The sequence below is a fragment of the Pinus tabuliformis genome, chromosome 1_1 (genome assembly GCF_031772625.1).
Source record: "Pinus tabuliformis cultivar Carrire ecotype Pingquan chromosome 1_1, CPIR1, whole genome shotgun sequence".
In the NCBI taxonomy this organism is placed as follows: Eukaryota; Viridiplantae; Streptophyta; class Pinopsida; order Pinales; family Pinaceae; genus Pinus; species Pinus tabuliformis.
The window spans coordinates 847035517-847055300 of record NC_142297.1 but is presented as its reverse complement, the minus strand read 5'-3'; the positions used below and the strand labels follow the sequence as shown (position 1 = coordinate 847055300).

The 19784-nt window shown below is 33.1% G+C and overlaps 1 pseudogene; it reads right to left on the bottom strand.

Moving 5' to 3' along the window:
• Positions 1-3368: 3368 nt before the first annotated feature.
• Positions 3369-4943, bottom strand: LOC149216915 (protein LATERAL BRANCHING OXIDOREDUCTASE 1-like; annotated as a pseudogene).
• Positions 4944-19784: the final 14841 nt, after the last annotated feature.

Here is a 19784-nt window from a genome sequence, read left to right as displayed (position 1 = left end):
AACATATTCATTTTTTTATTATTATAGCCTACATTATCTTTCCATTTAGAACATAATTTTTAACTATTTATTTTTCTTTTAAAGGGGAATGACACACAGAGAGACTTACACAGCTCCCTCATACTTGTGTAGAATGAGCCTCTGGAACCAATAAATATACACAATGAATTTTTTTTTTTAAAATATCACTATCTTAGTTTATGAGTCCTCTTAAAAAAATACTCTTAGTTTTTCAATTTATTTAAATAGTTGAAAAAAACCTTACGTGAACACATGTGTCTACAAAATGAAATTGAAATATTATTTTGCCAGGTTCGAAAAATAATAATAAATATAATTTTACATAAAAATACAAATTTAGCTCTCTCAGTGTAGACTACGCTTATATATATATATATATATATATATATATATATATATACACACACACACAAATTGCATTTTTTAGATATGTTATGCTATGTAAACACACACATACATCTTAAGGTGTGTGAAGATTTCCAAGGATAAATATTTCTTGTAATGAGAAATTGACATTTTATAGGACACTAGATATTTTTTGTAAAAAATATCATTAGGAGAATAACATAATTCTCCACAATTTGTCCTTTTACTCAAGAATCAAAGTATAAATGAGGAAAAACATGAAATTTCGTTGTCACATTTGGGTCAAAAGTGTGACCCATCTTCATGCTTTCACCCATAGGGGATGTAATTTTATTAGAATTTCAAAAAATCGATGATAATAACTAGCACACCTAAAAAAGCTTTGGACATCCTTCTATGATTTTGGAATAAAAAGAATCCATATTATAGATTTTTGCTAAATCTTCCTTGATACCAATGAGTGAAATATGGTGTCTTAGAACTGTTTCTTTGCTTAATAACATGTGACATTTTTCATGGCTACAGGATAGATCCATTTCATTACATTACATTGAGCGAACACTTTCACTAAATTGACTAAGGCTCTATCAAATGTATTAGCATAAATATTAAAGTTACCCATGTGCACTTCTACAACATAAATATTAAAGTTACCCATGTGCGCTTCTACACAATCATGTAAGAAATTTAAAAATATACTCTGATAATTCGTATAAATGTAGTAAGCACATTATAAAGTCCAAGCATAAATAGTTGATATGAAAAGATTTTAAAGGAACAACTAAAGTTTGATGTATCTATTAAACCTATAGAGAAGTAAAAAATTTGTATTATTTTTGCTAAAATATCTAAAATTTAATCAATTTAAAAAAAATGAAAATAACCTTTGAAATTAACTTTATTCAACTCTATGTATTCTAAATAAATTTTCCATGTCTCCCGTCTGTCTATTTACGATAGATACGGGGTTGTTGCAATTTTCTTGGCCCTTTGACTGTGTGGGGCAGTTTTGGGAAAGCCTTCCTCTTCCCAAGCCTTCTCTTACAAAGATGTGGTCCATGACCAGGTTCCCTGAAGTACATTGTCACCTCAAGAACATTCCCTACCCCCAGACAGGGGTGCTCGTGCCAAGATTTCTCTAGGTCCTTTAATAGTGGACAAAGCTAAGGATGTCCCTTCAATCGAAATCACTCTTCCAGATCTGGAGGGACTCCACTAGTTCTTGAAAACAAATGGCCTCATCTACCATGTCAATGGGCTATGGCCACGCACAATATACCTTTGCCAATGGATTCATTCAACTTGGATGAAGGACTGTAGGGTTCTCTTCTGTTCCAAGGGTTTCTTCATCGTAGTTTTTGTCAATGAAGAGGATTATCATAATATAGTTTCCAAGGGGCCCTAGTTTTGGGGAAACATTGAGCTCTTCCTAACCCCTTGGTTCCCAAATTTTGACCCCCCCATAATTGTGATCACAAAGCTACCTATTCGGGTTCGGCTCTTGAATTTGTCAGCTCAGTATTTGAGGGTATTGGAAACACCTTGCATCACTTTCTAGCCAAATATCCCTCACGAGGCTAGTGTGGTGTCGACACTTATGGCATGATCTACATAGAAATTGACATCACCAAAGGAATTCCTGACAAAATTAATTTAAAATTAGGTGATTTGCACTAGACCTAGTAGTTGGACTACGAGAACGATGCTTTTCGATGTCAACTATGCCATCAAATAGGCCATCATCAGAACTCATGTTCTCAAAAAATAGTCAAACAGAAGGCCACATCTAAAGCATGGAAGCCATGCAACCTGCCTCCTTGAGAAGAGGAATATTCCTAATCCTCAGATCAGGAAGAGGATGAGTCTGAAGATGACATGCTCCCATGAGACAAGGCCCAAAATGTAGATCTTCAAAATCCCTGTGAAGAAGGAAAGGAGTTCCAAGTTTTGCTAGCAAGAAGAGAAGAATTTTGTAAGAATGCTTCGGCGGGTGCCATGAAGCACACCCATGAATCAGCCTCCTCAGACTCTAACAAGTATGCCTCCTTAGATTGTCATAACAATCTTAAGGTAGCTTTAGTAACCCCACCTTCACAAGGTTGGGTCAAAGAAAAAGGAAAGGCAAGAAAAGACGTACCAGATGATTAACCCCAAGTTGTATGATTACAATGTCTTGATCTCTTAGTTTCAGTATGTATTTTCAATTTTTGTTTCAGATATGTTTACATATTGAAAGGTTCTTAGTACATCATACTTCGTTAGAGGTATGTTCTTCCGTATCAAGTTTTTTGGTTTGATGTTAAGTATATGTACTCAATCTCATCCTTTTTGCTATTAATAAAAAAAAATTGTCCCCAACTTAAAAAAAGCATTTCCCATATTCATAAAAACTATAACAATATGTAATAGCTATGTTGAATATTGTTTATAAGTTTTCCTTCACTCATACATTGCAGTTTATTTGACATTAGGATGGTAGAAAAAAGTTTTAAAATTTCCCCAGATATATTTCAATAAACTAATTTGATTGTAATAAACTAATTTCATTATAAAATTCATTAAGGTTATATTTTTATTTACCAATATTAATGTTAAACTAATTGGAATACAAAATACTATTAATCCGCTAACTTCATTAATTTTCTTTATTCCTTATTTCTCCAGGGTCTTTATTGGACCGAATTTATTTTTAAGTTTTGCCATGATACCAATAAAATATAATATTGAAATTTAAAAACTGCTTATACAACCAACGGGTAAGAAGACTCGTTCTTCCCAATCTCAAATTTTTCATGAATAAAAACTGTAATATCATAAGCAATGATAAAATATTCAAAGATAACAAAACAATTTAGCGGTCGACGGACCCGTCATCAACCCGTCATCAAGTACGATGAATAGGGACTTCAAAGTTCCCAAATACAACCCCCCATGGACATGGAAAACCACTGAAAAAAAAAACCTAAACTGCTCTTCTTTGACTATCTGTGTGAGCTTCGGATACCGGCAAACTCATATAATGAGTGCTTCCCCTTCACTCCGCGAGAGAAATACCATTTCATGTAATCTTCATGAATAAAATTTCTGAACAAGCGTGGATGAGTTTCATCAATCAGTTCTTGCGCTGGACCGATCTCTGCTTCGAATGCAGGAGCATAAAACGCTCCAATAGACATTCTAGACCTGTGACGGTCTGTCATTGCTCGATGCTCTATGCTCTTGTATCTTCCATTACTCATTACCTAGAAAACCAGCCACATAGTATTTCAGTAAAACTTTTATTAAACGAAGTTAGGATAACAGGCCGATCAATCTGTAAGGATCATAAGTTTACCTCTATCAAGTTTCCAACGTTGATGACCAGAGCATGAGGAATTGGTTGCACAGGTATCCATTGGTCATCCTTGCGAACATTTAATCCTACTACATCATCATCCTGCAACAAGAGTGTAATGGCAGTCATGTCTGCATGTGGGCTCAGCCCAAAAACATGGTCTGGAGTGGGGCACTGAGGATAGTAATTCATTCTCATTCTTTGGTATGGCTTTCCAAATTTCTTCTCAAAGAAATTGAGCTTCAACTGTAATGTCTCCGCAATTAAACTCAACAGCTTCCCAGCAAGCCTTTTAATTTCAGTGTTGTATGAATCCGCAATTTCTCTGTCAAAAAAACCCACAATACCATCAGTACACTGAACCTAGCTTACTTTTAAAAAAATTTCTTATTGTTCGGTATTTTTTATTTTATTTGATCGTTATTATTTTTTATGTAACTTCTATAATTACCTCCACGCAAGTTAATTTTCTTTTCAATATCTTTTAGATTTTTAATTGTAAAATAAGAATCTACACGCACTAATAATAGATAATCTACACATGTATTAAAAATTGTATGAAAGAAAAAACCAAAGGTATTATAGAATTTAAGAAAAAATCAAAGGTATTATAGAATTTATTATGTTTGAAGTTGACCTAAAATCAGGAGGTTGAAGTGGCCACACATTCAAATCTCTATTGTCGGAAGGAAACATTAGCAACCCCAATAAGTCACCCCAATCTAGTTTTTGATCTTCAGACACAACAAATCTTTGGCCATAGCCGTCAAGGGATCCTGCCTTCACTGCATACTTCTGTTTTTCCTCCAAAGGTAGCTGGAAAAACTCCTTTCCAACTCTCTTAACACCATCTGTTAAGGAGTTTGGTATACCGTGATTCACAACCTATAAAACGCCCACCACAATATGTTTAGTTGTTTGTTCCAAAACAGATCATGAGACCAAGAAATAAGGGATTGACAAAATGATACCTGGAAGAAGCCCCAGTCTTCACAAGCCTTGGCAAGCTTCTTAATCTCTCTTTCTCTCTGCTGTCAATGATGGGGACGTCCAGCTGATGATCAGACAATGAAGTTGGCGTTGGTTGTTCATCGTCTCTTCTAATATATCTCTCTGGTATTGTCTCCTGCCTTTTCACTAGTTCTTGAACGCTTTCGACTGTAAGAAAACACTTGCCCCATTTGGGAAGGCTCCTGTCCTGAATCTCATAAACTGAAGCCATTCTTCCAAATACTCAAATGGAAAATAAATTCAAACCTATTTGATGAAACGATAACGCAGCTTGCTGCAGTCAACATTGATTGAATGATGAACCTACAACATTTTGAATATATTTATAATGTGGTAGGAACTCAATCGGAGATGAACTCGTCCATAACCTGGAATTTGCGACGAAGCACAACAGTTGATCACAATCCATAACCTGGAATTTGTGATGAAGCACAACAGTTGATCACAATCTTATTTTACGCGTTAAAATCGGCTAATTTATCCCAATCTGTGCGCCTCGTGATCTGACAATATACATAAGAATATACATAAGACAAACAAAAGCGTGCTGCAGTACATTGGTCGCCGTGAGGATGGAATTTGCCGGGCATTTTGCCCGTCATAAGGCCTTTTGAACGTATTTGATGGTTAGAAAATTTTGAAGACCGTTTCGTAAGACGTGTTTGGAACCGTTCAAAACTTAGTTTTGACGGTTAATATTTTGCTGAAAACGTCGTTAATACCCCTTCAAGAAAGCAGAAGCGAACGTAGTAGACTAAGTTGCCAGGCGCTTGTTCTCCTCGATATGGCCACTTGTCCGGCCTCCAGCAAGCCATCCTGTCTCTAGGAACGTTGGTATGTTTTTGTCATATTACTGTTGTAAGTGATAATTTTACATCCACCCCATGCTTCAAATTAAGTTCACAACAATGAAATTTTGAAATCCTGGGAAACGCATCCAGGAAAACCTAAAGTAAATCCGGCCTTGCTTTTATCTTTGATTCTGCACATTATTTTGTTAGCCAAATCGCAGAACGGACTTTTGGTGGATGTTTGGTTGCAGATTCTCTGCCATTTTTGAGGGTGTAAACTCCGAGTTGAACCAAATAAATGATTCGCTGCCGTCGGTTAATTTAGTGGATCACTTGCATATTTAAAGCGATGATATTGGTCTGTTTTGTGGAGACAGACAGAAGTAACCACCCTCTGGATTCATCTTGAACTTTATGGGAAGTGAATTCCAAGAGGCAATGCACTACCAACAATAGCACCAGTGACGGGTTTGAAGAAATCTTTCCTCTGCTGAAATGAATGGGGGCTTCAAAGGAGCACTGCTTCAGGAGACCCGGGGATAATTTTCAAGAGGTCATTGCAAAATGCATTGAGGTTCAGGGGAGGAAGGAGAGTGATGCCAAAGTAGAGTGGTCAGACTTTTTCAAGCAGTGGGAATAGAACCTGTTACATCTATTGGAAGGCCAAAAACAAAAACTCGAGGGAAAAATGTAGGAGTAACTCTGACTAGATAAAGAAGGCTATGGTCGGAGTTAACATCGCTGTGATTAATTACAATGAGTTTTAGTGGCTTAAAAAAATGTCGTGCCTAAACGAGAAGGCTCACACATATTATATATATATATATATTCACCAGATAAATACAACTTTACAGTGGCCAATGTAAACAATTCACTTGAGCAATTCATTGAAAAAAAATTTAATGGGGTGTTATTTTTTTTAAATGGTGTATCTTGGGTTTAAGATGAATGTGATTTATTTTAACATTGTTATTTGCAAGTAGTAATGAATAATTGATTGTGTGGAGATGCATTTAAAGCAAAATTTTCATGCTTGTGTTACTATGGAAAATTTGGAGCATAACTTCAATGTTTAATACATTTAAACTAAAATATTTATATAAATAATGATGAAAATTAGATTTTTTTAATTGGTATTATAAGGTTTATTTGTTTTAATTTGAAAATTTTAATATTTATATTAAAAAATTATGATTTTAATTGAATTTAATATAAGAGAAATTATTTTCTTTTAAATTGTAGATAAAAAAGTGCATTCTAATTTATATACAAAATTGTCTTTTCCGCCATTTCATATAATTTCAAGCAAGATTATGATTTTTTGTTATTTAAAATAAATTTTGAATGCATAAGTATATTTAGCACTCTAAAAATTAAAAATCCATGCCATATTTTGATTAAAATTATCCCAAAAATCCATTAAAAAAAAGTCATTTCATCGATAAGAAATAATTTAATTAGTAATCATAATCATCGTAACATATTTAGATATACTTCCCTCAATTAAATAATCAATAAAATACACACATCAATGAAATAGGATTTGTTTTTAATATTGCATTTGAGTAATGATTTTTTCATTTAATAAATTTGTTTTGATGTAAATACTATTTTTTTGTTACAATGTATATTTTAAGATAATGAGGATTTCCTTCTTTTCTAAAATATTTGTGAGTAAACTACTCTTCAATAGTATAGGGATGTTGTAATTTCTTTTATAACATTTGACTCAGTGAAAATAAAATTAGAAAAATAAATAAATTAAATTAAAAATCAAAAATCAAAAAAACAAAGTTAATAATTATAATGATAATGATAATTATAATTAATAATTAAGCTAAATAGATCCATATTAAATGTGGATCTACCAAGTGACCAGAAAGATCCAATCTTAAAATCCCTTATTAAAATATTTGAAAGGAAGATTATTCAATTATAAAAACAATAATTACTTGTTATTTCGATATATTTATTTTTAAAGTAAATATTTATTTTAATCCCAAACCTATTAAACATAGATAATGATTAAAAATATAAAGAATCCAAAGCATAAATATGCTGATGAAAAAACAAAATTGAACTCCAACATGATATATTTTTATCTAGTATAATTAAGGCCAAAGTATTGCATTTGTATGTCAAATTAATCTTAAAAGAATAAAGTTCTATAATATTGAAGGCCCCACTACACTACATATTGGAGTATGAGATGTTTATTATATTTTTCTGTCTATTTGCATTTCATATACCTAGGTGTCCCACATCTTACCAAAATTTTTAAAAATGCAGTAAAAGATGTGACACATTTAGATTGGAGCATTTTTCTACTATGGCATAGCATCTTTCCTTTTATGTTTCTCAAGATGCATTTAAATATGAGGAGATTCTTTTGCACATATATCCAATCTCCATCTATATTTGGATTTAATCAATAGCTTCCATGTAACTTTGACTCATTTCTTTGCTTACATTATCATTGGAGCAATGAAATTTGGAAACTTGTAAGTTGTGACATCACTTTGAAACAACTAATAACTTGTTGTAAAATGAATTTCTCTTATTAGATGGATATGAAAACTAGACATTGGTGGTATGTTCTTGTGCCCTTTTAGGGTGTCATATATTTAAGTTTCATATCAAATCTTATATTAGATAATGTAAAAAATTATCTCTTAATTTTCATGGAACTTAGTCTTATTGGGAATCGAAACTTTATGGTGGTATATTATAAATTGTTGTTTTTATGACACTTGAAATATATGCAATGGATAACCATGAAGTACTCTACCTAGGATTGATTATATACTTTCAATAAGAAAAATAAACATGTTTCCAATGTTCAATATTTTTTTTTGTTGAAATCTCCACAATTGTAGTTGTCAAAATATTATAATTTAAATATATTTAATTTTTAGTTGATATGTATACAAGTTATATTAAAGGGTATAGTCTTTGAATAGTACATCAAGGTGAAAATTATTTTGTCTAAAAAATAAACTAACTAGTTAGTTAGAGTGAGTTTTTTATGATTTTATTTAATGTTACTTTAATACATAATGGTTTTTTGTTTATATATATTGATTTTACTACAATTTGATGATAAATAGAAGGAAGGATTTTATGAGAGCATGTTTTTACCACATTTAGTATTATAAGTGTTTGTTCTCTAAGAATGTAATAGTGGAAGAAATCATAACATAATCCTATAACATGATGTTAAGAGATCTATAATGTCCATTTATTATAATTTTTATCTATTAATTTTTAAAAGGTTCAAATACTATACATTCATTGTTGTTAACATTAGTGTATATCTCATCATGCAAAACAATGCTAAATAATAACATAAACCATATTAATTAATCTACTTTTGAGTTATTGATAACATTCAATAGTCTTACTATGTTGGTCATCTTATATGTCCTATAAGATATCTTTAGTCATATCTCATATATACAAACTCTATGGCATATCTGGGGCAAAGACAATTGATTTCAAATTCCAAAGACTTTATTGTGAAGGTTCCATGCAATTTCAAACCAAGATTCGAGATTTAATAAGTCATTTGTGTGTTTTGGTCATTTGGTTTTTTTTCCTTATGATAAATATGTGAAAATTTAACATAATTATGTTATTCAAAAGTAATTTTATAATCAAACATTTATTGGTGAAAGGTTAATTTATTGTATGAATATTACTCTAGATTCGAGATTTAATAAGTCATTTGTGTATTTTGGTCATTTGGTTTTTTTCATTATGATAAATATGCGAAAATTTAATATAATTATGTTAATGAAAAGGAATTTTATGATCAAACATTTATTGGTGAATGGTTAATTTATAGTAAGAACATTACTCTCGAAGGGAAAAATTTTAAACATAACATTTTTGATGGGGAATATAAAAACCCAAAACGTCAAAAAAAATATATAATAGGTAATGAGAAATCCAAATTCCAACCCTGATTGCCGTGACTAAATTTAAAAATCAAAATAAGCATAAAAGAACATAACCAACAATTACGTGGGTAACACTTGAACGTGAAACTTTCCATTTATGCTGTTCGTGGTGTTCGAGATAAAGTGGTTTCACAGAGGACCGATGGCAAAGGATGATTGAGTCTTCGGAAAACGTAATGTTCACACCGAGGACAATATGAGGGAATCTGAACTTTAGTGGATGACCTGTGATGTTTTTATTTTACTAATTTATAAAGTGTAACTGTTATGAACATTATAATATCAACAACGGCATAAATAAACTCTTGTACTATGTGTCTGAAAAGATTGACAAGACAATTTGCATGCGACGGGAATTAGACAACTTTGTCAATGAATATGTACCACTACAAGCTCTCTTCATTACCCTCCATTCTATATATCATTTTAGTATTCCATTCTCAGGTTTAGGTCATAATTTAGATTACCAAAGTAGGGAGCTTTAGTGTAATGATGGAAGTTAGTGATATCATTAATTCACCCCAAATCGAATGTGTATCTTTATCTCTATTGTTAAATCCGGTGAATTATTTGAGCCATTCTTTTTCTATATTATGATTTATTATTTCCATTCTAGATGATTGTAATAATCTTATTCTATGTCTTCTTTTAGGTTCTAGGTTTTATAGGTTGTTATGGCTCTAGGGTCTTGTAACAATAGGAAGGTTGAATGTGTAAAACCAAGGTGGAGCTGGTAGACCACGATGTAATAAGCTCTTATTTTTCCTTTCCACCAATAATGAAATATCACTTTTTAGATTTGAGTGATGAAGTTAAAAGGGAGAGGGCTTATCATTTTAAAAAAGAATTAATCCCATGGTCATAAATTTCATTATAAATCCAAAAATTAATTGTTGGGATACCAAGTTTTAGTGTGCATTGGAGCTCTACCACACGCGGGCTTCATTTGGGGAGTAGCACCATACCACATGAGTTCATATTGGAGGATATATATTGAGGAAAAATGACATAATATATTGAGTATATAATAGGGGTATATGGTTTTTATATTGTTAGGTATAAAAAATGAAGATCAAATTTATTGAAATATTTTTAAGAAGTATACACAATGTTTGTTATTTGGAGAGTTTTGTGATTGAGATTTGAAGAGTGAAATTTCGGAATTGAATCCACGTGTCACTTTTAAGGTCTATGTTTCGAATCACCAACTCGACTCATCATCAAGAGAGTCATGCAAATAGAAGAAGAGAGAAATGATGAGGGTATAAATAGGATAAGGAAGGGAAGAGAGATACAAATGAGAGTCTACTTTATAATAAATAAGGAATAGAAACAAAAAATCAAAGGATAATAAATAATAATTAAAAACATTGGGAAAGTAGGAGTTTTTTTATATTGGGAAGGTGTATTAGGTTCTTATTGGTAGGTGGTTAAATAATGTGATTTTTAGAAGTATTTTCTAATATGTAGTCAAAATAAGGGTATTGTTTAGTATGTCACGAATGCACATGTTATGTCAGAGATTCATTAAGTGAATCCCAGCTTTACTAAGACGCTAAAATTTTTGTAGCTCATATCCTCCTTTCCTAAGATATAGATTAGTTGGAAGTTAAAAATTTTTTGACAAACTAAGAAAACAATGATGTGAGATGGTTACATTCTACACCTAGTTAACTAAACATGGTGGTGTCTTCATCTACAAAAGAATTAGATCCTTTAAAGACAACCCATTGATGTCTCAACAACCCCTTATACTTATGCAACCTTACTCTATTTCCTTTTTAAAGACACATGGCTTCTTCTATTATTAATGTTTGTCCTTTTTGTTTTTAGTCATTAGTGGTTTAAAACATACTGTTAATAATTTCCAATTTTAGAATTTTTTCCTTTTTCTTTTTATTTTATATAAATATGGTTTAAAATGAATATTAAAAATTATATCTTTTAAAATAACCTAACCTTATTTTATTTTATATATATTTAAAATAATAATTAAAAAAAACTAAAATATTATTTTTATGGTTGTTATTAAACTTAAAAATTTAAACTATTACAATGAAATAAGTTAATGCACATATTGTAATGAGTTAATATACATGTATAAAATACTGGATGAGATATTATTGAGTATGTAATATTAAGAAAATAAAATGTATAAATAATAGTATAACAAGTAATTTTTAAGATTATATATATATAACAAAACTAAAATATTATGTTTTATGGTTGTTATTAAACTTAAAAATTTAAAATATTACAATGAAATAAGTTAACGTACATGTATTAAATAGTGGATGAGATATTATTGAGTATGTAATATTAAAAAATATGTATAAGTAATCTAGTATAACAGGTTTTGTTTTACATGTAGATTAATTAATATTTATATTAATTTTATTTAAATGGGGAGAGGAGATAAGCATTAAGATTAGATTAAAATGATGAAGATATAAATATATCTGAAGGATGGAAATATTTATAATGAGTCAAATATATTTGAAAAATAATTTTATGTATGATTTGGGTAGAGTGATGAGTATGTGCATTATGATAGAAGGATTAGAGGTTATTGTTTTCAACGTAAATGACTGTGCATGTAAACTTAGATAACTTCAAATATGTTGGAATCACTCTAGATTTCGTATATCTACATGGATTAAAAAACTATTCATTAGTATTTTATTTTTTCTTATTAAGGATATTGTTTAAAATTATTTTTGTTTACTATTTTGAAAGGGGGTCATTTTATTAGGGAATTGAAAAGTATAAAAACAATTAGGAAAGAAAAATTTGTGGATTATCTATCTACCTCTATTTCCTTTACTAAGAAATTTAGAATATCATTTGGTCCACTTCTTAATCAAACTTATTCATTTTTCTCTCCGGTAACTTCTATCCCAAGACACCTTGGTCTCTTGAAAATAGAGTTTCCTATGGTTATTGATTTTTTCAATATTTGGGTTGATCTATTCATGTGTATTTGTTATTGAGTTTGACTCCTCTAGATGGTTCTTGCAGCGTCCTTCTATAATTTAGCATAGCTCTATGGGGCACTCCCAAAACTCCCTTGAAGGCTTACCCATTGGATTTCACCTACCATACAGGCTTACCCTTCTTTTCAATCACAAATTTTATGTCCCTAATCCTTACACCTCCTAGTTGGCATTGTTAAACTTTTATCAATAGTAAATGACTGCCAATGAGGACAACAAGTCGAAGGGCCAACCCTAATTCTCACAAATGAGGGTGAAATTAAAGTAGTACATCCTCTATCAAACATTTCCCTCTCCTAAAAACTTCACAAGAATTAACCAAAGCCCAAATTCACACCATGAGAGTAGCCATATGCTTACATTATAGATTATTTATGGAAACTAGAGCTGAGGTGGTCAACATAGAGTAGGCCATTAAGAGGAAAACATGAAATATTTTCAATAGTGAGCTCATGGTTGAATTTAAAGAATGGGTCCTAAACTTAGGCTACGCCAGAACTAGAGATACAAAGATATTAAATCTTATTGAGTTCTATTTGATAAATAAATCCTTCATAGTAGGGGTGGTAGAGGAGAAATATAATCAATAACGAACCATTATGTAAAAGTTGAACATGATGGACCAAAATTTTGATGACCTATACAAAAGTCTTTCACATTGAGATCAATATCAACAACTATACAATGCTCAAAACAATACAATGATAAACACATACCAAGAGACATTTCCTTAAATCTCACTCTATTAGATGAAGAACTTGATGATCAAAGAAACTTATACAAATGAAAAAAATCTCACTCTATTAGATGAAGAACTTTGATGATCAAAGAAACTTATACAAATGAAAAAAAGTAAGAACATGGAATACAAATTCAACCTTATTATTTATATTTAACACATAAGATATAATCCAACCGTATGATTTATCTTTAAAAACATGGGATACAAAATTTAATATTATTATCTATCTTACATATGTGAATAGTGTGATAGCCAGTTTTTAAAACATTTATCATATGTTTTTCTCTTTTTTCCCTTTGATATTGATAAGACAATAAATCATAAATTTAAGCTCGCAAACATTGAATAGTTAAATATAAATTTAAATTTTTTAACATTTTATATATTACAAACAACATTATTTTTTAACATTTTATATATTACAAACAACATTATTTTTTAACGTAATAATACTAAGACTATATAAAACAAATAAATAATTATGTTAAATTTAATAAAAATATAAAAAAAAACATAAATGTATACATTTTTATAATCAACCATATAAAATTAATATTTTTAAATTTTATTAATATAAATATTTTATTATAATCATATATATTTACGATATCTAATTTGGTATACTAACATAATAATTCTTTTTTCTAAATAATCAAAATTTAAATATTTACGATTTGGTCATAAAAAAATAGCATTACCATTATTCATTTACACATTAAAGATCATGTTTGCTATTACAAACAACTTTATTTATACTTTATGTTTTAACAAAATGATAATGATACTAACACCATATAGGGTGGAGGAGACATTCAATTAGTAATTGGTGAGCAGGGATGAACAACTAAGGTTACTAGCTTTAGCAGGAGTTGAACTCCATGGAAGGGCGCAGAGGAGGGAGCTCCACTCCCTCCTACAAGTAGGCCATGGCCAGCGAGGTAAGAAACCAATAAAAAATGTTAGAGGTCCTGCAGAATAAGGGAAAAGGAGCATGGAAGAGGAGCAAGAGGGAAACAAATCAAGGGATAATAACAACACAAAAGAAAAGGAGGAAGAAGACAAGGAACAGGGAACAAAAAATAGAGCACAAAAGGGACCATGTAAACCCAAAGCTGAGGTCACACCCAAAGTAGTTCTGAATGATCCTGCTCTGCAGGCACACAGGGACCACATGCGGACATATGCTATCATTTGTAAATTCATGGGTTTATGCCCCACTGAAAAGGCATTACAAACATGGATTAAATACCAATTGAAACCAAAAGGAAGCATTGACCTAAATCTTGGATCAAAGGGATTCTTTACTGTGGTCTTCATAAATATTGAGGATAAAGACAGGGTGTTTGAAGGAGGGCCCTACTTCTACACAAAAACAAGCCTCTACATGCGGCTGTAGATGACGAACTTTGTCTTGGAGCATGAGACTTTCACTTCGGTTCTAGTCTGGGTGAGACTCTACTCCTTCCCTCTTGATTATTGGCAAACGGAATCATTAACTGCCATAGGAAATAAATTAGGGTGTTTTGTTAAAGCTTTTGAGGCCACCAAAAGGGGAAAATACACTTCCTTTGCACGAATTTGTGTGGAGATGGATCTCTCTGGAGCTATACCGGATGAGGTTATCTTGGAAGTTTTTGATGAAGAATGGGTGCAAACAGTAGAATATGAACATATTCCATTTAGATGTCACAGATGCCATGAGCATGGGCACCTATTCAGGGATTGCCATCTCAGCAAAATAGAGAACAAGAGTAAAGCTACCATAATGAAATATACTGAAAGCTTTCAAAAAGTGAGTCATAGAGGAAAAGGGGGTAAAAGGGGACTAAAGCAACATCAAACAGAAGGGCTACAGGCCAGTCTGAACAGGTACCAAGTACTCGAAGAAGAAGAAGAAATAACAAAAGTAGATCAGGGAATGGAGGGAAGTCCAGTGGAGAAGGAGAAAGAAGAAGACAATGATCAAACAAAGGATATTAATAAACAGAAAGAGACTATGATGAGCGATGTAGAACTGGAGATGGACCAGGAAATGACCCAAAGTAAGATGGAAATGGAGGACCATGAACTAAAGGATATTCTTGATAGAGAACACCTAAATCTGGAAGGGTTCTTAAAACAGGGAACCATAGGAGGGGTAGACTCATTACCTCAAGAATAGTTCACTAGAGTACAACAATTGTTCATATGGAAAACTCAGGCTAAAGGGCTGGATAGGCAAAGAAACACTGAAAGGTAGGTAATGAAGGTGTGAAAACTATGAAAAACACACCAGGATTAGCACCTAGAAACCTAAGAAAGAAAAGAGGTAGGAAAAATCAAAATGAGCTATTGATGGAATGTGGAAAGCTAATTATAGATTCAGGTAAGATGAAAGACCTAACCAACTACTCCTTTACAAATATTTAATGATGAAGTTCACTTCATGGAATATCAGGAGTCTGGGTAGTAAAAGAAAACAAAGATTACTTAGTAATAGAATGAAACAGGAAGCTCTGGATATGATCTTCATCCAAGAAACTAAATGTTCCATTCAAAAAATAAAAGAAATATATAGCAAATGGCTCAATTGATTTGAGTTTCTAGAAGTCAAATTAGAGAATACAGCAGGAGGCATACAAACTCTTTGGAACCCCCAAAAGATTGGCATAATAGATGTTGAGGCTTCTAGGAATTATTTATCAGTGGTTATTCAGCTTGTGGGGGATAGGGAGAGCTATCTAGTCACAAATGTTTATGGCCCTCATAGAATGGATGATAAACTCAGGTTTCTAGATTCTCTTGTGGATCTCAGAGAGAGACATGTAGGAATACCATGGATCATGGGTGGGGACTTGAACATGATCAAATCACTTTCAAAGAAAAAAGGGGGAACTAGAAATCTAAACAAAGACTCTTTAGCTTTCCAAACTTTTATGGATAATATGAAGCTAGTTGACATTGATTCCAGTAATGGTCTCTTTACTTGGAACAATAAAAGAGGAGGAGAGTCTTAAGTAGCCTCAAAGTTAGACAGATTCATCATCTCAGAGGACCTTATGCTCATAGATAAAGAAATGGTAGCAATAATTCTCCCCTTTGGATGTTCAGATCACTGGTTGGTTCAATTGGAGGTTCAGGGCGTTGGTACCCCGAGGAATAAACCTTTTATATTTGAGAATATCTAGTTCACCCATCCAGATTTTATCAGCAAGATTGAAAATTTGTGGTCTGAAGATTTGCATATTCAGGGTACAAGAATGTTCCTTCTACACAAAAGACTAAAGCACATCAAGCTTAGGCTTAAAGATTGGAACAAGAATGAATTTGGCAATATTTTTGAGGGAAAAAGATATGTTGAAGACAAATTACGGGAACTCAACCAAGCCCTTATCATGGTTGGCTTTGATAAAGTCAGAAATGATCAAGCCACCAAATATTTGCAAGACTGGGAGAAGTTATGTAAACAAGAGGAAATATTTTGGAGACAAAAATATAGTGTTCAATGGATAAAAGAAGGAGAGCAAAACACTAGATTTTTCCATAGATCCATCTTGGCAAACAGAGCTCATAATAGAATCCCATCGATCAAGGATGAGGGAGGGCAACTTCTTAGTTCCCACAAAGACATAGAAGTTGTGTTAGTTTAGCACTTTCGTGGTATAGCAAAGGAAACCATTTCAAATAGAGAGAATTTTATCAAGGACTTAACAAGACACATACATAGGTTTGTGTCTAGAGAGGATAATTTCAACCTTGATAGGCCAATGACTGAAGAGGAGGTTAGTGAGGTCCTCAAGGAAATGCAAAATGGTAAAGAGCCAGGCCCTAATGGGTTCAATGTGGATTTCTTTAGAGCTTGCTGGAATATTGTTAAACATGATATTCTAAATGTAGTAGAAGATTCTAGGATGAATATAACTATTTTGAAGGTGCTCAACACCTCCTTCATCTCCGTGATCCTGAAACAGGACATTTCTCAAACTCCAGATAAGTTTAGACTAATAGCTTTGTGCAATGTGGTTTACAAGATAATATCTAAGGTTGTTGCCAATAGACTCAAACATCTTCTTCCTACTCTAGTGTCTGGGGAACAATCTAGTTATGTGGAAGGCAAGAAAATTCTCAATAATATCATTCAAGTGCGTGAGGTGGTGCACTCACTGACTAGCATTAGGAAGGTTGGAATGATCATGCAACTGGACCTAGCCAAAGCTTATGATATGTTGAATTGGACCTATATCAGGAGGGTTCTTATTACTTTTGGGTTTGATCATAACTAGGTTAGATGGGTCATGGCCCTGGTAACTTCTTCCAGCTTTTCAATTTTGGTTAACGGTTCTCCCTCTGAGACTTTTATTCCTTCAAGAGGCCTTAGGCAAGAAGATCCACTCTCTCTATTTCTCTTCATCCTCATGATGGAAGGACTTGGTCGATCTATCAAGCATGTAAAAGAAGTTGGCAAAATCAAGGGTCTCCAACTCTATGAGAATGGACAGGCCTTGACTCATCAACAATTTGTTGATGATACCATGTTGCAGGGAATCTCCACCATCAAAGAAGCTCTTGCATACAAACAAATCCTGACTGACTTTGTCATGGCTATAGGTATGGAGGTTAATCTTTCCAAATTTAAGTTTTTTTCTTTAATACCAATATTGTTATTCAAAGGAATATCCCTAGAATTCTGGGCTATCAAAGGGATGTCTTGCCTTAAAAATATTTGGGAGTTCCGCTAACTGCTAATCCTTTACACAAGAGCATTTGGGAGTCGGTGATTAATAAGATGCCGGATAAAATCAGGAACTAGACTATTAGATCTTTAAACTTGGCTAGTAGCTTGGTGCTTACAAAGGTTGTTCTTCAATCAATCCCAGTTATCATGCTTTTAGCACTCCCAGTACCAAAAGGAGTCTTACAACAATTTAGAACCATTCAAAGAGACTTTCTTTGGGGTAAGGGGAGAAAAGAAAGAAATGGGCCTTGGTAGCCCGAGAAAAAAATTGCAAACCTAAAAATCATGGGGTCTTGGATTGGATGATCCAGAGGTTCTATGCAGGGCTTTAGGGGAAAAATTATGGCGGCGTTGGGTAAAAGACCCAAAGGCTTAGTGGGATAGTATCTGGAAAGAAAAATATGCCAGCACTTGGCAAATTAATGATCACATAAGGATTTCTAGAAGTATAAAGGGCTCACACATCTGGAATAAGGCCTGGGAGAACAAAGGCTTAGTACAAAAGAACAACTTCTGGGAAGCCAAAGAGGGAGATCTTGCCTTATTTTGGGATGATAAAGGGGAACAATAACCTATACTGTTAAAAGAGGATTTTTTGGACCTCAAGAAAGATGCAGACACCATAGGGTTATCTAAGGTAAAATATTTTTGGGATCAAACCAATAGTGCAGGAAAATGGAGAACCTAGAGGAACTTTGATTACAGGGATGATAGTCCCTTAAAAGCAAAAGCAGAGGTTCTTATGAAAATGTTGGAACACAGGAAGATTCTAGTAACAGGGGGACATGACCAACTTAGATGGGGCAACAATAATGAGGGTACCTTTAATCTTAAGGAGGCAAAACACATACTCCTTGAGCTAGATTCTCATGCTCCAGATAGGATTTGGTAGAACCTATGGAGGCATCAAGGCTGGATGGAGATTAAACTTTTCATGTGGCTAGTTCAACATAAGAAAATTCTGACTTGGGATAACATTCGGAAGAGGAGTGTTCTAGGGCCTTCCAGATGCCAGCTCTGTGAGGTCCAAGAGGAAACTATGGAGCACCTTCTCAATAATTTCATCTTCACCTCCAGGTTGTGGGATTCTTTGCCACCATTTTCCAACAGACCGATAGGGACAGAGTGAGTATTATCAATACCCTAAACAATTGGAGGCGAAACTTTTCTGGTAATGAATTTCTTGGCTCAAATTGGGCTCTTGCGCCAAGCTTCATTATATGGAACATCTGGGAAGAAAGGAACAACAAAACCTTCAACAATGAAAGAGGCCCTCCCAATGTATTTTTTAGCAGATCTTAAAACAACTTAAGGAGACGGTTGGCACTTTAGTACGAAATCCCCCTAAGAATCCACCTTCAGATGCTGAAATGAGGATAATCCGATAGTTAGGTATGTAGGGGCTTATTCCTCGGGGTCTAGATAGGAAGCCAATGAAAATGGATACTGAACAGGATTATTGGTTTCCTCCCCGTCAAGGTTTTTTGAAATATAACATTGATGGGGCTTCAAAAGGCAACCCGGGCAGTGCTGGATTTGGACGGGTGTTAAGGGATGAAAACAAAAATATCCTTTTCATCTTCCATTGCCATTCAGGTAGAGCCATTAACAATATGGAGGAATTAATGGCTCTAGAGCAATGTTTAGAACTCCTGGAGTAGGATAATTGCCAAAATGTGATTATCGAAGCTAATTTTGAGTTAATCATTAACTGGGTCAAAATAATTAGTTGTGGCACGAAGCCGGAGAAGGTCTCAAAACACTAGAGGCTAATCCAGGTCTTTCAACGGATCCAGCTCCACCTTCTTGGCCTTCACACAGTAAGTTTTACCCATGTGCAAAGGATGGCTAAC